Source organism: Diorhabda carinulata, chromosome 3 (genome assembly GCF_026250575.1).
Source record: "Diorhabda carinulata isolate Delta chromosome 3, icDioCari1.1, whole genome shotgun sequence".
Classification (NCBI taxonomy): domain Eukaryota; kingdom Metazoa; phylum Arthropoda; class Insecta; order Coleoptera; family Chrysomelidae; genus Diorhabda; species Diorhabda carinulata.
In genome coordinates this window covers 13512428-13531410 of record NC_079462.1, presented here as the reverse complement: position 1 = coordinate 13531410, position 18983 = coordinate 13512428, and the positions used below count along the sequence as shown (strand labels likewise).

The 18983-nt window shown below is 34.8% G+C and overlaps 1 protein-coding gene across 21 annotated transcripts in view; it reads left to right on the top strand.

The window, feature by feature from the left end:
* LOC130891031 (ubiquinone biosynthesis monooxygenase COQ6, mitochondrial) overlaps positions 1 to 18432 on the top strand; it is a 73975-nt gene extending 55543 nt beyond the window's left edge. For 3 of the 21 annotated variants that reach the window (XR_009058825.1, XR_009058822.1, XR_009058824.1), the window contains 3 exons: positions 1326 to 12173; positions 12225 to 17548; positions 17717 to 18432. The gene's annotated coding sequence lies outside the window, so the exon portion shown is untranslated. Of the gene's footprint in view, positions 1 to 82; positions 12174 to 12224; positions 17549 to 17716 lie in introns of all 21 variants that reach the window. The other 18 variants (XR_009058826.1, XR_009058823.1, XR_009058830.1 and 15 more) reach the window with 13 other exon arrangements.
* The last annotated feature ends 551 nt before the right edge of the window (positions 18433 to 18983 follow it).

Below are 18983 nucleotides of genomic sequence, written 5' to 3'. Positions count from 1 at the left end.
TTTTACATAGCTGAAATCAGTCTAAATAAAAGTTTATAATTTCATAAAATTCATATAAATTGACAATATTTTCTATTTGTAGTTATCCTCAATCTAAATTATATTTTGATGATCAATTACTGCCTTGAGTTTAGTTACCAACAGGTCGTACATAGGATATAAAAAAACTGAAGCTTCTTCTGAGGGCTTGTAATTGAAAGATGCGATATAACTAGTTTAAATTGTAAAGGTCTGTTTTTTTCAACTAATTGAAGCTTTCAATACTGACGCTTCAAAAAAAATTTTTGAAGGATGAATAGATTGATCTTCTAAAAGGTCCATTTTAATAATATTTTTTGTAACTTTGCATGCATAAAAATTCGTAGAATTTAGTTTTCTTAGAATGCTTTGATATGTTATAGGTTATTTGGAGAAATTATAAGTGAAACATTTAAGAAATCCCCTACTCTATTTTTCAGAATATTATTTATTCCCAAGTGTTTTATCATTTGCATTAACCATTTATGTTTTTACACTGCAACAATAAATTGTGAGTTTCGAACATCAAAGTAGATTTGCTAATACATATTTCCATTTTTTTTTACTGTGAAGCTAGAATTTTAATTTATAAGTAGATTGATTCTATGAAAAAAGTAACTTCGAATTAGTGAAATATCCAAGACACTAAAACATGAGAATGAGCTAATGAACTTATTTTATATTAAGTTGTGAAGTGCTTACTAATACGCAGATGTGCGCATATGCATGGAGATAAAGTTGAATGTTAAGAGTTTATCTAAAATTTACTACGTATTTATTTTCGAATTTATGGTTGATTGAATTCTTTATTTGGAAGCCTGCAATTTTATTGGAACATATCAAGTAGACATATTTAGCCTATTACTTAAAATAATGATCAATTATTAATTTAAACTAATTATGATACTGAATTTTAATAGTAGTATGTGACATATTTGGTATATAGTTTCGGCAAAACTATCCACTGAAAAGTTTTTTTTAACGAATAATTTCTTACTGCAATAAAATGTTTTTATGTTGTTCGTTAGAATGGAACATTGATATTTCTTGTAATATTTCCTCTGTGTTCTGCTAAATAGAAGGTTACGAGAATTGCAGTATTTCTGATTTTGAGAGATTTCCTGATTCTCCAAAAATTTCGCCCAAAATTTAGAAACTAATCAACTTTGTTGTAAATATTTTTTATTTAGGATAATTTTTTCCGTTCTTTCTTTTTTAGAATGAAAATAGTTTCTTCAGATCATCTAAGAACTTTTAAAGATCATACTAAATTGTCAGATATTTTAGAAAATTAAATTATTTTTCAGAATTGGTTACTTCATTCGGTTTTGCTAGTAAACATGATATATACTCCCTATTTTTTGTGGATTTTGGATTGAAACTATTAATCACGAGACTTAGTCGATCAGCATTAGAATTTTATATCAAGTACCAGCGTCAGAATACAGTATTTTTGTATTGGTCTAACATCCTATCATCACGTTAAAAATACATTTGTTTGAAAAGATAGTGCAGGGTATACGACAATTCTGAAATATTCGGATTATCCTAGACGTATTTTTCAGATTATATGTAGTTCGGACGGAACAATTTTGGGAGCTCTTAATGACATTGTGAGCATTCGTTTGAAAATAACCAAGAATTAACAATTTTATGTCCTATACATACGAATTAAATTCTAAACTTTTAATTGAATAGATTGAGTGATGAAGGTATTGGTTTCGATCGCCTAACGGTTTTTTTCAGAATTCATCATTTAACTTTGTAATCAACAAAGCGAAGGTATGAACCATGAAATATTTGGGATGCTTTAACAGTATTTTTCAGAATATTGGATTACTCCTATTATTATTATCTAAAAAGAAAATGACTTCAAGATGTACCTGCATCTAGCTTACCAAAGTGTAGGTTAGCAAACTGTCATAAAGTCCATGTAAGGGTCGCATAATGAAAAATTCTAAAAAAATAATTTTTTAGAATAACCATGTCGTGGAAAAGTATTTCAAAAGTTATCATAATTATCGATTTGCACTGAGGTCCTTGTTTTTTTATAGTAACACTTGGAAATTGGATGTTTCGTGGTGTGCAGATAGAAGTAAATATTTCACTGAAATTCGTTAGAATATCCTACGAGTAGTTAATGAGTATGTATATAGCTTACCTTGGAAAATTGGAAATGCAATCATTGTATCACATGGACACTCTACCAATGTTTTATGAATTACAAGTGAAATGAAAGAGTTCATAGTTTCGTCAATGACCATTTTGAGGAATCCGTAGTATGACGCCTTTTATATTCATACATTGATATTCTAGTGCCGATCAGTGCCTCTTTAGAAAGTTTGGTAAGAGATATGGATAATTTTTTTTGGAAAATTGCGTATTTTCGAACAGTTTCTAGGATCTGGATTTTCACTCTGACAAAATATTAAACATTTATTCTAAATCACAACCTGCAAACGATCTATAAACCTAAGGTGATAAAAGATATTTTTGTGGAATATCTAACTGTATTTTCAGATTATTGAAATGATTTACGCAGACACTTTCCCCAGAACTTTGGATATAGCAAATTGGGTAATCGCAGATTATTTGTTCTAACTGTATTTTTCAGAATGCATCAACTATTTATTTCAATGGTTTTGGTGCGTATGGGGATAGATAAAGCACAGTTTGTCCAAAAGATACATAATTGACATTCTTCTAATCACAAAAAGTAGTGAGTGCAGCTCGGTAATAACGAAAAACACGCATAAGTCTGTAATTACAGATTATGTATCGTACCTTAACTGTATTTTTTAGAATGTCTTACCTGAAGTAGACCTTAGGTAATTATTGCTTCCCCAACAAAAGTTTTTCCAGGAACAGGATTGACCTTGGGAAAAAATATTCATAAAACATTTATAGAAAGGAATGATTCATACAATAAGTCTACTAAAATCTATTGTACAGGAAACTTATTTCAATAGCATCAGCAATTTCCTATTAGAAGTAATATTAATAGCACTTGGAATTGAAGGTTTGAAATATGTGAAATCCTGAAGTTTGAAGTATTATGGCACATAAGAAAGTTACATTCACAGCTTGTATTGATACCTATGAAAATTCCCAAGTGTAATCATTATACTATGCCATCAATCAACTAATGTTTCCTGGTAGAATCGTGTGAAAAAATGTTTTGGTGCGTTCTAAAGACATATTGAAAAAAATGCCGGCATGGAAATTTTTGGTAAGGGATTCGTATAATTTCTTTTCGAAAATCTGTATTTTCTAGATCTGTTCTCACTCTGCGGATTTTCAATCAATCCGGGATTATAAAAAATATGGGTTTTCTAATAGCATTTTCATTATTGATTCGATTTATTAGGACACATTTCGGAAAATGTCATCCGTCGGATTTTTTTTTGAGAAAACTGGTTATCAAATACGTAGTGCCAATAAAAATAGTGATTGATGCGTTTCGAGGAACGCAAGAATCGACATACAGACATCGACAGAATATCTAACGTGAAATTTCGCAAGTTTTTTAATCGTATCAAGGTAAATTCAAATAAAAAAAATAGATATTTTTTAGAATAACTTTTATGGAAATGATCTCGAAAGCAACGTGGTTCAAGCTTATCAAAAATTTATAACAATGAAAAATTCTACTAAGACCGTAGCTAAACATTTTCTCTATTTGCACCTAAAATAAGGTCTTATGTTTATAATGTGCAGTTGGAATTTAACGTGAATGTATTGATTGTATTGATAAATAACGTTTGAAAGCATGTGAGTTTTGTTACTTATGGCATGCGGTTCATAATAAAAACATGTTTTGCAACATTTGATACTCGTGAGTTACATATAATCATTATAAATCGCTTGACCAAAAGCTGTCTTCAAAATTCCTACTTCATTTTGCAGTTCCAGTCGATGTCTATTTGGAAGTTTGGTAAGAGATATAATTTCATTTCGAAAATCTTTTCGTATTTTTTAGAATGCATTTGTATTTTTTTCACTCCATGCTATGTATACAAGATTAATTTATGAATTTCCAATCTTACCACTTTTCGTAATTATTGGATGGATTATCTTAATCACGCAAGTATTATGATTTGGTCAAACATGCTTCGGAATCTGTTTGGAATACCTAACGGTATTTTCAGGTCATTGGTACGATTTACTCCGACGCATTTAGCAACATTTGAATCTGCGAAATTCGACAATCAGATATAATTTAAGATGTTTCAACTATATATTTCGGAATGAAACTACTTATTGAATGGTTTTATATGAGCAGATAGAAGGAGCGTGCCCAAAATATCATTATTGATATTAATTTCTCAATCACCTCTATTTTGCTGGTCTTATTTTATCGAACAAGCAATAATCAGGTCTGTAATGACGACGTAATTTTGGAATGCATAACGTTTTGTTTGTATAATTTACTTATACAACTTGCAATTCGCAAGGGAAATATGTGATATCTTAACCGTATTTTTCAGGACGTAAAACCTGAAATAAGCAAATGACATAATTAACAATTATTTTTTTGGTTAAAGTAGAAATGAAATTATTACCTGATCTAGATTTTATCGGAATGTAATAAAATTAAAGATTAGCAAGATATTCAGACTTAGGATTAATTTTCCGTAATACAGCAGAATGATACAGAAATACAGGATGATGTCGAATATCATCGCGAGATCTTTGGAACTGTATTTCAACATTCCCAGGATATCTGCATTACTCCTTGTGTAATTTAATCCAATAGAAAAACGTTAACTGCAGCAAATCTCGATTTTTTTAAAAACCGAGTATTTTTTTTTTATAAACTTGCTCGGAATATTTTAATGAACGTTCAATAATCAGGTTGGTAAAGGAACTATTTTTGGAATACTAACTGCATTTTTAGATTACTCAATCGATTTGTCATGATTTGGATCAAGTTATTCGAAGAAATATCGACATTTAATGACCAAATAAAGCTAATTTTAATTGAATATTCCAAAAAATCGGATGTCTCAAGCTGCGCAGTTGTCATTTGTAGTAAGGTACTCGTTTAAAAAATTTGCATTTAACGTAGATGTTTCAGCGAATTCTGGAAAAATCATTAGATTTACCAAAGAATTGTTCTATCAAACTTAGGTATACTTCAATTTCGTTCTATCCAATTCCACTCGACATTTTTTAATTTGACAAAGATAAAAATGGGATTGATTTTATTATGTCTACAAGCGAGCCACGTATTCTACAACAAAATTTTCGGACATACTTAAATTACATGAGAGAGGAACACAATAAATCATTCTGGTCACTGTACTTGACACCACAATCACAACATATACGCATGAACACGAAAATTTGGAAAATTTCAAATTGCGTCTGCACGTTTAAAAAAATCGTCATATTGATGTTTGAAAGCACTTCATTTTATGTACTTATGGTATGTGGTCCATATTATGATTTAAGTTTTATAAAATTATGTAATAATCATGATAATTGTAGTTCTGTTAAACAGGCGCCACTTTAAAATTCGTACTGCCAGTGGCCAATTAATTCCTTTTCGAAAGTATTCCTATTTTCTAGAACGATTCTCTGCCTATATTTTACTTCAAATCGAGTATCTGATGTTCAACGATTTGAATTCTTTTATTGGATATTATACATGCAAGTATTATGATTCTATCAAGTGTCAACTAGATATATTTTAGTAATTAACATGCTTCAGAATATGTTGGAAATTTGAAAAAGGATATTGAAATATTTTTGGACTACGGCAGTTTTTAAGGTTATGGAAACGATTTACTCGGACACCTTTCGCAGTATTTGGAACGTAAGATCGGCAATTAACTGTATTTTTCAGAATGTTTTGTGCTTGAAGTAAATTCACTTTTTCTACCAAATATAGATTTTTCTAATTTGTAAACTATTCAGTAATTTAATAAGTTAGTTTACAAAAACGAATAATACACACCTATATGTCTACCATATATCTAACAAATATTTTACAGACTCATTCAAGTAAAGAAATGTTTTTGATAATCAGTATACTAATGTATACTTATGTTCGATTCTGTGCGTTGTTGAGAAATTTAGTATGCTGCTGAAAGCTTTTGGGGGATGAGATTGATTCATAATCCAGATTGCAGTTCGAGCCACTGTCCTACCGTGTATAGTCTTTTCCAAAAAGGTTGGATTTGTACTGTATTGAGTGAACATTCATCGTGCATGTGATACTATAAATTTGACCCAACGTTATTTGGAAATATTTTTTTAAAAACTATGTTAAAAATCTATACAGAGTATAAATAATACTAATTAACAAATGGACTAGCGATGTAATTTGGAACAATTTTATTAGAAAATGTAAACATTGAATCCTGAAATAACTAAGTGGAAGATTAATTTGTCGACTGTATGTAGGTAATTTTAATGAAATCTTGAAAAAATATATTGATTTTTTTAGAACATGTGGTAAGGTCCTCCTATAGTTCCTCGTAAGAATGAAATATATGTATCTATAATTTGCAGGTGGAAGTTAAATATTTCAGTTCGTCTTAAGTTTTATTGCAGCGGAAAAATAGATAACTACGATAAATTCCGTGAAAATCTGATTGCTCCGGAAACTGTTAAAATGACAGTGATGAAAATGAAAAATGTCTGTAATCATTACGTTATGTTGACAATGTTTTCTAGAATTCCTCATAATAATACATAACGTAATAATAAATCAGTTGAACAAGCCTCAAAATTCGTAATGTTTTATCGAGTGTCAGTCGGTGGTCTGGTAAGAGATTTCTATAATTTCGAAAATAGATAATCTTTTCTAGAATGATTCCCAGCCTATGTGATAATTGGTTAGAATACTGTCATTATAAAACTATTTTGATATGGTCTATTACTAATTAACTCCATCTATTTTACTCTGATGATTCTCCAAAATCTTTATGAGGGCCTAATTGATGATTTTGGGATATCTAGAATCTATCAGATTATCGGGATGATTTATTAGGACAAATTTCAAGGAATGTGGACAACTTGAAATAGGTAATCGCAGATTATTCAAGGAGTTCTAACCGTATTTTTCAGAATGCACCAGTATTTGTCTTATCAATGGATTTACTGAAATCTGCTTCCGATGGATTATTTACCGTGTTTTCCAGAATTAAAATTTTTTGACAAGTGATCTGCTTAATCCATAAACGAGTAATTCATTTATTATGCCGTCTGCTCATATATATTTTACAGACTGCTTTAAGAGAGGAGAAAATGGGTATATACATCATTATAACTGCTTGCGTGTCTTCGGAAAAAACTATCCATACTTGCAATTGAAATGGAAAGGTCAGTTTCTTAATATTTCGTACCGTCTATAATATTTTCCAGGTATCGGTTGAACATTATAGAAAATTAGTGACCGAGCCAAAGGGCTGTCATTTTTTCTGTGTTTCATCTATTTTACAGAGATATTCCAACATTCCCGTATCATCTAATGATGATCATCACTTTTTATTTGTTTTAATGCGATATTACGGCAATTCGAAAAAGCGAGTCACATAATCAGGTCGGTAAAGATGAAGTATTTTTATAGTAACTAACAATATTAGATTATTTTAACTATTTGCTCCTACACGTTCTACAAAACTTCACATATCAAAGTGGGTAAGGTGGTTTAACCCTATTTTTTAGAATGTAACAACGACAGAATTAAGTACACAGATATATAAATAATATGATTCGGCGTTTGTTAAAGAGGTCAATTCAATTATTCTTGTAATTATAATATCCTGGAATATCGGACAACGAACAATAAAACAGGTCGGTAATAATGAGGTACTTTGGAATACATAACTGCATTTTCAGTTCGTTTGATTTACTGCCGACACATCTCGCCCAACTTTAAATTCTCATTGGGCGGATATGATGTCTTAACCGTATTACAATTGTTTAGTGCTTCAGTGTCGAACATTTAACGATATTTTCAGAATTGAATCAACTTACATATTAATTATCTGGTATGTTACAATCTATTTACTTCACTATGTGATCAACCTTTCGGCAAAATCTATATTGCTTTCTATATGAATGACATTAATTATAGCAAGTCTCTAGATTAAAATAATGCAAATTTTTTCATTTTTCGTGATTAACATGCTTAACATCTTCAATGGATAACCAATCAGCAGGTCAGTAATAAAATAACTATATTTAAAATACATAAGTTTTGAAGATTATTGGAACAATTTAATCGGACATATTCAGCACATTATCAGGAAGTAGTTTTTTGGAAGCTTATGTTTAATGTCTATACAGAATGGGAATAATACTTATTACCAATTGGCATAGTGATTAATTAATTTCATAGAATGAGTATTATCGATAAAATATTGAGGTGGTTTGGAACATTTTGGTTAACAAATGTAAACTTGTGATGAATCAGGAATACTTAACGGAGAAAGATCGGTTTTTGTTGACAGTATGGAAGTACTTTAAATGCGGTATTCCAAGAAAATATATATTGTTTTTTTAGAATATATAGTAAGGTCCCCTTTCCATAGTTTCTCGTGAGAATGAAATATCTGTGTCCATAGTTTGCAGCTGGAATTGAATGTGAAAGTGAAATCTTTGAAATTAACGGGATTCGTCGTAGTTTACCACCCGTAGTTATAGTAATCATAGTAACTTCGTGAAACCTGATTGCTTCGGACACTATTACTGATGACAACGCAAAGGTCGGTAATCATTACGTTATGTTGACAATGTTTTCTAGAATAATCACGTGAAGAAATGTATTCTGAATTGGTGACTTATGATTTATATTTGTACATTTTAAAGAAATTCGCCATATTGATAAATAACATTCGGAAGTAGGTGATTTTTTATAGTTTGATATACGATTTTTATCAAAAATAGATGTACTATCGATCGATCATTCATAATTCGTAATTTTTTTATTGTAGTACCATTCAGTGTCTTTAGAAGGTCTGGTAAGAAATTTATATAATTTCTTTTCGAAAATCCTTTGGTTTTTTTTTTCTAGAATAACTCTGACCATGCGATGACCAATCTTCTAAACTCTGCTTTTACAATGCTTGAATAGACTACTTAAATTATGCAACTATTTTGATATGGTATATTTCTACTAGAATTTATTTGAGGGCCTAATTTTATGATTTTATCTTAAAATTCGTAAACGTAGGTTGTTCAAGGTGTTCTAAACGTATTTTTCAGAATTATTTGTTTTATCGATGGATTTGCAATATATTCAGATATTAGAGGATAGTTTGGAAAAACTCATTATTGATATTTTCACAATTGGAATACCCAACCGAATTTTCAGATAACTTTAACACATATCAGATGAGTTGAAATACGCAAACCATGGATTATATACCAAATTCTCCAGAGTTGAAATTTTTTGCGCTGTACCTTGCCTAATTATAATCCATAAAAACGAGTAATCCATTTATTATGCCGAATGCTAATATATATTTCACAGACTGCGACAAGAGAAGAAAATATGTTCTCGAAAATGGGTCTAGATCATTATAACCGCTCGTGTGTATTCGAAAAAAACTAGATTTATTTATTCTTACAAGAGGAATGCGAAGAGGTCAGTTTCTTAAAATTTCGTACCGTCTATAATATTTTCCAGGTATCGGTTGAAGATTATATAAAATTAATGACCAAGCCAAAGGTCTGTCATTTCTTCTGTGTCTTATCTATTTTTCAGAGATATCAACATTCCCATATTATCTGATGATTATCATCACACAAAATGGTATTGATTGAGACGGAGTATTTTTATAGTAACCAACAATATTTTAGATTATTGTAACTATTTGCCGAATACAAAATTTAACATGTCGATATCGATAAAGTGTTTTAACCCTATTTTTTAGAATTTACCGAAACAATCTTAATGATATATGATGATATATTAAGAATATGATTTGTCGTTTGTTGAATACATCAATTCAATTATTCTTGAAATTATAATATCTTCGTATATTTTATCGGACAACAAATAAGCAAGTTGGTCGATAATGACGAAATACTTTGGAATACATAACTGCATTTTCAGTTCTTTCGATTTCCTTCCAACATATCTCACCCAAATTGAAATTCCCCTTGGACATTAACCGTATTTTTCAGGACTTGTTTAGTATTTCAGTTAGAACTTGAGATAATTATTGCTTTTTCTTATATATTTTTCCAAGATGTGAACTGAATTGATAATGTTTAAAATATTTGTGGCAATATGCTATCCAATAAAAACATTAGTTATTTTTCTGTCGAACATTTAACGATATTTTCAGAACTAAACGTGCATACGAATTTTCTGGTTTGTCACTATTTAGTTACTTTACTATGTGATCAGCAGGTCAGTAATAAACTACTTATATTTGAAATACCTAACGGCTTTTTAAGATTATTGGAACGATTTGATCGGAAATATTTGGCACATTATCTGGAAATAGTTTTTTTGAAACTACCTATTACCATATGGACTATATGACTAATTAATTTCATGGAATTGGTATAATAGATAAAATATTGAGGTAATTTTGAATAAGTTTATCAAAAACGTGAACTAATGATGAATCAAGGAATAACAAGAAAAGGATTTTTGGTGACCGCACGAAATTAATTTCAATGAAATATTCCAAAAAGATATATCTTGTTTTGTAGAATTATGCCAAGGTCGTCGTTGTCTATAGTTGCCCTTAAATATGAAAAATCCGTATCCGTAGTTTGGAGTTAGAATTGAATTTTTTAGTGGAATATTGAAAATTCAACAGGATTCATCCTAGTATTATGACAATGAAGAAAATGAGAACGTCAGTACCTAATTATAAATATAATTTTTTCTAGAATAATATTGTGATGAAAGTTTCACGAATCAGGGACTAATTGTATTTGTGCTGTCAAAGGAAATTCGCCATTTTTATAATAACGTTCGACTGCATACCCATAGTAAGAGGCTCCTATAGAAAATAAATTATGAAAACTAAAATTATGGAAACTATCAATCATTTATTATAAATCGGTTTGAAAAGTATCTTCTTGAAAATTCGTAATTTTTTATTTTAGTGCCATTTAGAACGTCTGGTAAGAAATTTATATAATCCCTTTTCGAAAATCTTTTCGTATTTTCTAGAACTATTCCCAGCCCATGTGATGACTAATCCTCTCTCGGCTTTTGCAATTATTGGATAAAATACTTTAATTATGCAAGTATTTTGATATTGTCTAATACTATATTAATTAATAGTAATACTTAATATTAATTCGCATCTATTTTACTTTGATGGTGACTCAGAATCTATTTGTCAGCCAAAATGATGAATTTAAGATATCTAGGATCATTATCAGATTATTGGAATGATTTTTTCGAACACATTTCGAAGAACGTGGATATTTTAAAATTGGTAATTGCAAATTATTTAAGGTTTTAACCGCATTTTTTAGAATGTACCAACTATTTGTTATCGATGGTTTTACTGTACTTTCGTATATATGGAGGATAGTTAAAAATCCATAATTCATATTTTTACAATTGCAACACCGAACCTAATTTTTAGTTTACCACAATACATCCCAGATAACATTAATACGCAAACGATGGATTATATAAAAACTGCTTCAGATGCCTCATTGCAAAATTGTGATTAGTTGCTCCACATATCTTAATGTTGAACCAGTAACAAGGCCGTTAAAGACGAATCATTTTTGAAATAATTAACTATTGATACAATTTGCTCGAACACACTCTGCAAAACTTGACATGCCGAGATCATTAATCGAAATAGTATCGAAAGTATCTGTATTTTTCAGAATAATTTCCAGCACGCGGATTAATAACTTTTCCAAATTACTGATTGTTGATAAATTGGATTCTGCCATTATTTAGTTGATCAGAACTACTACTAGGAAATACAAGAAATATCTGACGAAATAAATATAATACTCGTTAGTTTTGTAAGGAACTTATTGGACAATCAATTAGTCTGTAGGTGATATTGAGATAACTGGTTGCTTTCCTTTATTTAAAAATCTGTAACCGCAATAATGAGACATTGTGAAGTACATTGAAGATGAAATAAGTTTGAGTATTGATAGAGTTTATTGAGGTTTTTGGGTTATAACTGGTGTTATTCGGCACATGGGTAAGTTTTGTAAAACCTTAGGGGAATAAAAACTTGATGATATATTTTCAGGTAATTTCAAATATTTCCATAACACTTATAGTATGAAAATATTTATTAATATAAAGAGGAAATTGATGTAACATTAGAAAAAAATTTTCTATTTAAAGAGGAGTTAATATCTTTGAATTAAGAAGATTTATTGATTATTGAAAAGATGATTATAACATTAAATACAATGAGCAGGGAAGGTTGACAATTTTATGGTAAATGAGACCTTTTGATGAGCTGGAGAAAGGTGATGGTTTCATTATGTATGAGAAGAATAACAGTTTTTGTGTGGATAGATTGATGGAAACTATTGGTCGATGGTTTCTCAATGAAACAAGATAATGGCACCTGAATTGTTGAAACAATATTTCCTGAATGGATGAATCGATGGTTTTTAAATGGATGGACCGATGATTCCTGATATTACTGGATGGATACAGACGGCGGTTCCTGGATGGATAGAGAAGGGGTTCCTGGACGGACGGAGATCACGATACCTGAATTCATGGATACGACGTTTCTTGAACGGATGGATACGATGGATCTTGGACGGATGGATACGATGGTTCTTGGACGGATGGATACGATGGTTCTTGGACGGATGGATACGACTGTTCCTGGATAGACGGAGAAGATGGTTTCCTAGATGGATGAAGACGATGGTTTCCTAGATGGATGAAGACGATGGTTTCCTAGATGGATGAAGACGATGGTTTCCTAGATGGGTGAAGACGATGGTTTCCTAGATGTATGAAGACGATGGTTTCCTAGATGGATGAAGACGATGGTTTCCTAGATGGATGAAGACGATGGTTTCCTAGATGGATGAAGACGATGGTTTCCTAGATGGATGAAGACGATGGTTTCCTAGATGGATGAAGACGATGGTTTCCTAGATGGATGAAGACGATGGTTTTTGAATGGATGGATAGGTGGAAACTATTAGTCGATGGTTTCTGAATGAAAGGAGAGAATGGCTCCTGAGTTGTTGTGGCGATGTTTCCTGAATGTATGAACGGATGGTTTTTAAATGAATGGACCGATGATTCCCGACTACGATTACTGGATGGATGAAGACGGCGGTTCCTGGCTGAACGGCGACCACGATACCTGAACTCATGGATACAACGGTTTCTGGACGGATGGATACAACGGTTCCTGGACGGATGGATACGGCGGTTTCTGGACGGGAAGGATACGGCGGTTTCTGGACGGGAAGGATACGGCGGTTCCTAGACGGGAAGGATACGGCGGTTCCTAGACGGGAAGGATACGGCGGTTCCCAGACGGACGGAGAGGTGGGTTCCTGTACGGTTGGTGACGACGGTTCTTACATGGTCGGTGACGACGGTTCTTAGATGGTCGGTGACGACGGTTCTTAGATGGTAGGTGACGACGGTTCTAGATGGTCGGTGACGACGGTTCCTGGATAGACGGTGACGACCGTTCCTGGATAGACGGTGACGACCGTTCCTGGATAGACGGTGACGACCGTTCCTGGATAGACGGTGACGACCGTTCCTGGATAGACGGTGACGACCGTTCCTGGATAGAGGTGACGACGGTTCCTGGATAGACGGTGACGACGGTTCCTGGATAGACGGTGACGACGGTTCCTGGATAGACGGTGACGACGGTTCCTGGATAGACGGTGACGACGGTTCCTGGATAGACGGTGACGACGGTTCCTGGATAGACAGTGACGACGGTTCCTGGATAGACGGTGACGACGGTTCCTGGATAGACGGTGACGACGGTTCCTGGATAGATAGTGACGACGGTTCCTTGATAGGCGGTACGACGGTTTCTGGATAGACGGTGACCACGGTTCCTGGATAGACGGTGACCACGGTTCCTGGATAGACGGTGACCACGGTTCCTGGATAGACGGTGACCACGGTTCCTGGATAGACGGTGACAACGGTTCCTGGATAGACGGTGACCACGGTTCTTGGATAGACGGTGACCACGGTTCCTGGATAGACGGTGACCACGGTTCCTGGATAGACGGTGACCACGGTTCCTGGATAGACGGTGACGACGGTTCTTGGATAGATGGTGCCGATGGATCCTACATAGGTCGAGACAATGAATCCTACATAGATCGAGACAATGAATCCTACATAGATCGAGACAATGAATCCTACATAGATCGAGACAATGAATCCTACATAGATCGAGACAATGAATCCTACATAGATCGAGACAATGAATCCTACATAGGTCGAGACAATGAATCCTACATAGATCGAGACAATGAATCCTGCATAAGTCGAGACAAGGAATCCTGCATAAGTCGAGACAAGGAATCCAGGGGACGGCGGTTGCAGTACCGCAAGAACAGATTGTTGCTGGATTAAGACAATGGTTCCTGGATGGTTAGAAACTACGGTTCCTGGATGGTTCGAAACTACGGTTCCTGGATGGTTCGAAACTGGATTATTAAAAACTGCGAGTCCTGGATGGTCCAAGAAAACGATTCCTGGATGGTCCAAGAAAACGATTCCTGGATGGTCCAAGAAAACGATTCCTGGATGGTCCAAGAAAACGATTCCTGGATGGTCCAAGAAAACGATTCCTGCATGGTCCAAGAAAACGATTCCTGGATGGTCCAAGAAAACGATTCCTGGATAGTCCAGGCTCTTTGATGGAGACGATGGTTCCCAGTTGGATGGAGACGACGGTTCCCAGTTGGATAGAGACGACGGTTCCCAGTTGGATGGAGACGACGGTTCCTAGTTGGATGGAGACGACGGTTCCCAGTTGGATGGAGACGATGGTTCCCAGTTGGATGGAGACGACGGTTCCTAGTTGGATGGAGACGACGGTTCCCAGTTGGATGGAGACGACGGTTCCCAGTTGGATGGAGACGACGGTTCCCAGTTGGATGGAGACGACGGTTCCTGGAAAGAAGGATACGACGGTTCCGGGAAGAAAGGATAAGATGGTGTCTGGAAGGAAGGATAAGATGGTGTCTGGAAGGAAGGATAAGATGTTTCTGGATGAGGGGATGAAACGGTTCCGGAATGGAGGGATGGAATGATTCCTAGTTAGATGGAGACGACGGTTCCTGGATGGATAGAGATGACTGTTCCTGGATGGATAGAGGTGACTGTTTCTGGATGGATGGAGACGATGGTTCCCGGATGGATGGAGACGATGGTTCCCAGTTGGATGGAGACGATGGTTCCCAGTTGGATGGAGACGACGGTTCCTAGTTGGATGGAGACGACGGTTCCTAGTTGGATGGAGACGACGGTTCCTAGTTGGATGGAGACGACGGTTCCGGGAAGGAAGGATAAGATGTTTCTGGATGAGGGGATGAAACGGTTCCGGAATGGAGGGATGGAACGAGTATAGTATGATATAGTATAGATGGAGACAGCGGTTTCTGGATAGATGGGGACAGCGGTTTCTGGATGGATGGATACGATGGTTCCTGTATGAATGGTAATGACGTTTGTTTTATGAAGAACGTTGGCGGTGACGGCTGGATCGACCCCAATATAAATAATTTGTACCGATCCCAATATGAAAAATCAGTATGATTAAGTTACACGATTATCCTGAATGGATAGAGATGATGCCAAAATGAATGTAGTCGATGGTTTCCTGGATGTATGGAGACAATGTTTCTTATGTGGATGGATACAAGGGTTCCTGAATTGATAATATGTTTTTTGATTGTATGAATTGATAGCTTCTGACTCGATGGATTCTGGATGGATGGAGATGACGTTTTTCGGATGGAGATAAATAGGATGATTCCTGGATAGTGGACACAATGACTCTTGAATGGTACGTGACCATGGTTTCTGGATGTATGGCTACTATGGTTCCTGACGAAGATTATTGGATGAGAGAGACGACGGCTCTGGGGTAGATGGAGATGAAGTTTCTTGGATGGACAGAGACGGTGGATACATGGAACCGATGGCTGGAGAAGATTCCAGTTCATTCTAAGAAGACTGTTCCTGGTCGGTCGGAGAGTACTGTTTTTGTTGGTTGTACATGTTTCCTGGTCGAATATCCAGTATGAGTGATTTAGGAGAATACACTCCATGAACAAATGACGAAATTGTTGATGGAGAACTACACACTACGTTTGGATGAAATGGGTCGATGGTGTTTGAAAGGAATGAGATAACAGTCCATGAATAAAAAGAGGCGACGTTTCTTGGATGGGTGGATACGATGGATACTAAATGGTAAGAGACGATGCTACTTGGATCGATGGAAACGATAGCTTTCTATGAATGGAGGGAGACGACGGTTCCTTAATTGAGGGAGACGACGGTTCCTTAATTGAGGGAGACGACGGTTCCTTAATTGAGGGAGACGACGGTTCCTTGATGGAGGGAGACGACGGTTCCTTGATGGAGGGAGACGACGGTTCCTTGATGGAGGGAGACTCGGTTCCTTGATGGAGGGAGACTCGGTTCCTTGATGGAGGGAGACGACGGTTCCTTGATGGAGGGAGACGACGGTTCCTTGATGGAGGGAGACAACGGTTCCTTGATGGAGGGAGACGACGGTTTCTAGATGGATGGAGACGACGGTTTCTAGATGGATAGAGACGACGGTTCATGGATGGATGGGAAGACAGTTCATGGATGGATGGGAAGACAGTTCATGGATGGACGGAAACGACGATTCCTGAATGAATGAAAACGACGATTCCTTGATGGAGGGAGACGACGGTTTCTAGATGGATGGAGACGACGGTTCATGGATGGACGGAAACGACGATTCCTGAATGAATGAAAACGACGATTGCTGAATGAATGAAAACGACGGTTCCTGGATGAATGAAAACTAAGATTCCTGGATGAATGAAAACGACGGTTCCTGGATGGATGGAAGCGACGGTTCTTGCTGAATGGAAACGGAGTTTTTGATGAATGGGTATGATTAATCCTGGATAAATGGAACTACGGGTCCTGGATAAATGGAAACTACGGGTCCTGGATAAATGGAGACTACGGGTCCTGGATAAATGGAAACTACGGGTCCTGGATGAATGGAAACTACGGGTCCTGGATGAATGGAAACTACGGGTCCTGGATGAATGGAAACTACGGGTCCTGGATGAATGGAAACTACGGGTCCTGGATGAATGGAAACTACGGGTTCTGGATGAATGGAAACTACGGGTTCTGGATAAATGGAAACTACGGGTCCTGGATGAATGGAAACTACGGGTCCTGGATGAATGGAAACTACGGGTCCTGGATGAATGGAAACTACGGGTCCTGGATGAATAGAAACTACAGGTCCTGGATGAATGGAAACTACGGGTCCTGGATAAATAGAAACGACGGTCTCAGGATAGAATTTTCGTGAAGGTAAATGAATTTACTTCTGTTTGTTTTGTACTAGAGTAGGAGTAAAATAAAAAAACATTTATTCATTTCAAATTCCGTATTTCTACATATAATTAGAACCAGTTTGAACATCATATTATTTTTATCATTATATAATGACTATAATATGATGACTATATTTTGTTACAGAATACAACACGACAGTCTTGAAGAATATTCCACGCACAGATCAGCTTATTGTGGTGGTTCATTTGAAGACAAGTATCTAATTTTGATCTTGATTACATTTGGTTCAAATTTATGTACAATGAGTATTATAATAAAAATTTTATATTCTAAAAAAACTTTATTTCTCCTGTATACTTATATCGATTTAATCGAGCGTCATATTGGATTTTAAAGCTGTTCAAAGAGCTAAGAACCAACGTCGATGTATATAAATTTAAAATCGGCATCTGTCCACTCCAGTAAAATGCAAGTAAGAACTTTTTGTAGTAAAATATGATATCCGGAATCTTCTCGCTGTGTCATCCGTATGCTTGTTATCTATTGCGCTAATGATATTTGGAAAATTTGTGCGACTATAAAATTCACCTGCAATTTTAATCTAGTCATTTTGTTTAGTTGGCATATACAATAGTTGAAGAATGTCACCCTTGCCCTCTTTCCGTTTATATAATCATCATCGTGGGACTAATATCTTACCACCATCTATGCAACCTGTTCTACTCCATCCCCAACCAACCAATTTGTGATATAATGAATATTAAAAACATCTCATCGCCAGACCATTCTAACAATACAGCCCTTTCACACTTCTCACTCACTTGAGATGAATCACAAATATATGACTTGTGACAGAATATATTTCCTAAAATATTAGATATGTGAATTTAATTGCAATAAAAAATAATAATTAGTATTTTTAATTTATTTTACTGTATCTTAACGCTCAATACCTCCTCTAGTGGTATATTATATTTGTATCCTCCTTCGCTATTGCTGGTCCAATTAATTTATAAAGTTCGTTAAAACCGGTAATGCTCATTATATAAGAGGTAAAAACTTTTTTGGATAATCTAATTACTTGGAATGCAAGGTATTAAATTTTCCAAGCATTCATCTTTCGCTGTGAATAGGATACACTCGATACTCTCGATTTCTTTCCTTAGTTCTATTCCTCCTTTGTATAAAAGCAATAAGATTTCTGGTTAATCTTGTATTAACTTTAATTATGCACTAGCTTTCTGCAAAAGTCACTTGCAAACTAGGAAATCGTTGAAGAATGATCGTTGTTAATCTATGCATTCACCACTCGACTATTAAGTTGGCTAATTGTGCGTACTAACAGCAAAACCCGATTAAAATGCCGGCTGAAGTTTGCGGGGCCTCTAAATGTAGGTTAAGAGTGTTTTAATGGCAATGCAAGCTAATGATTTCGAATATTCATTTAATT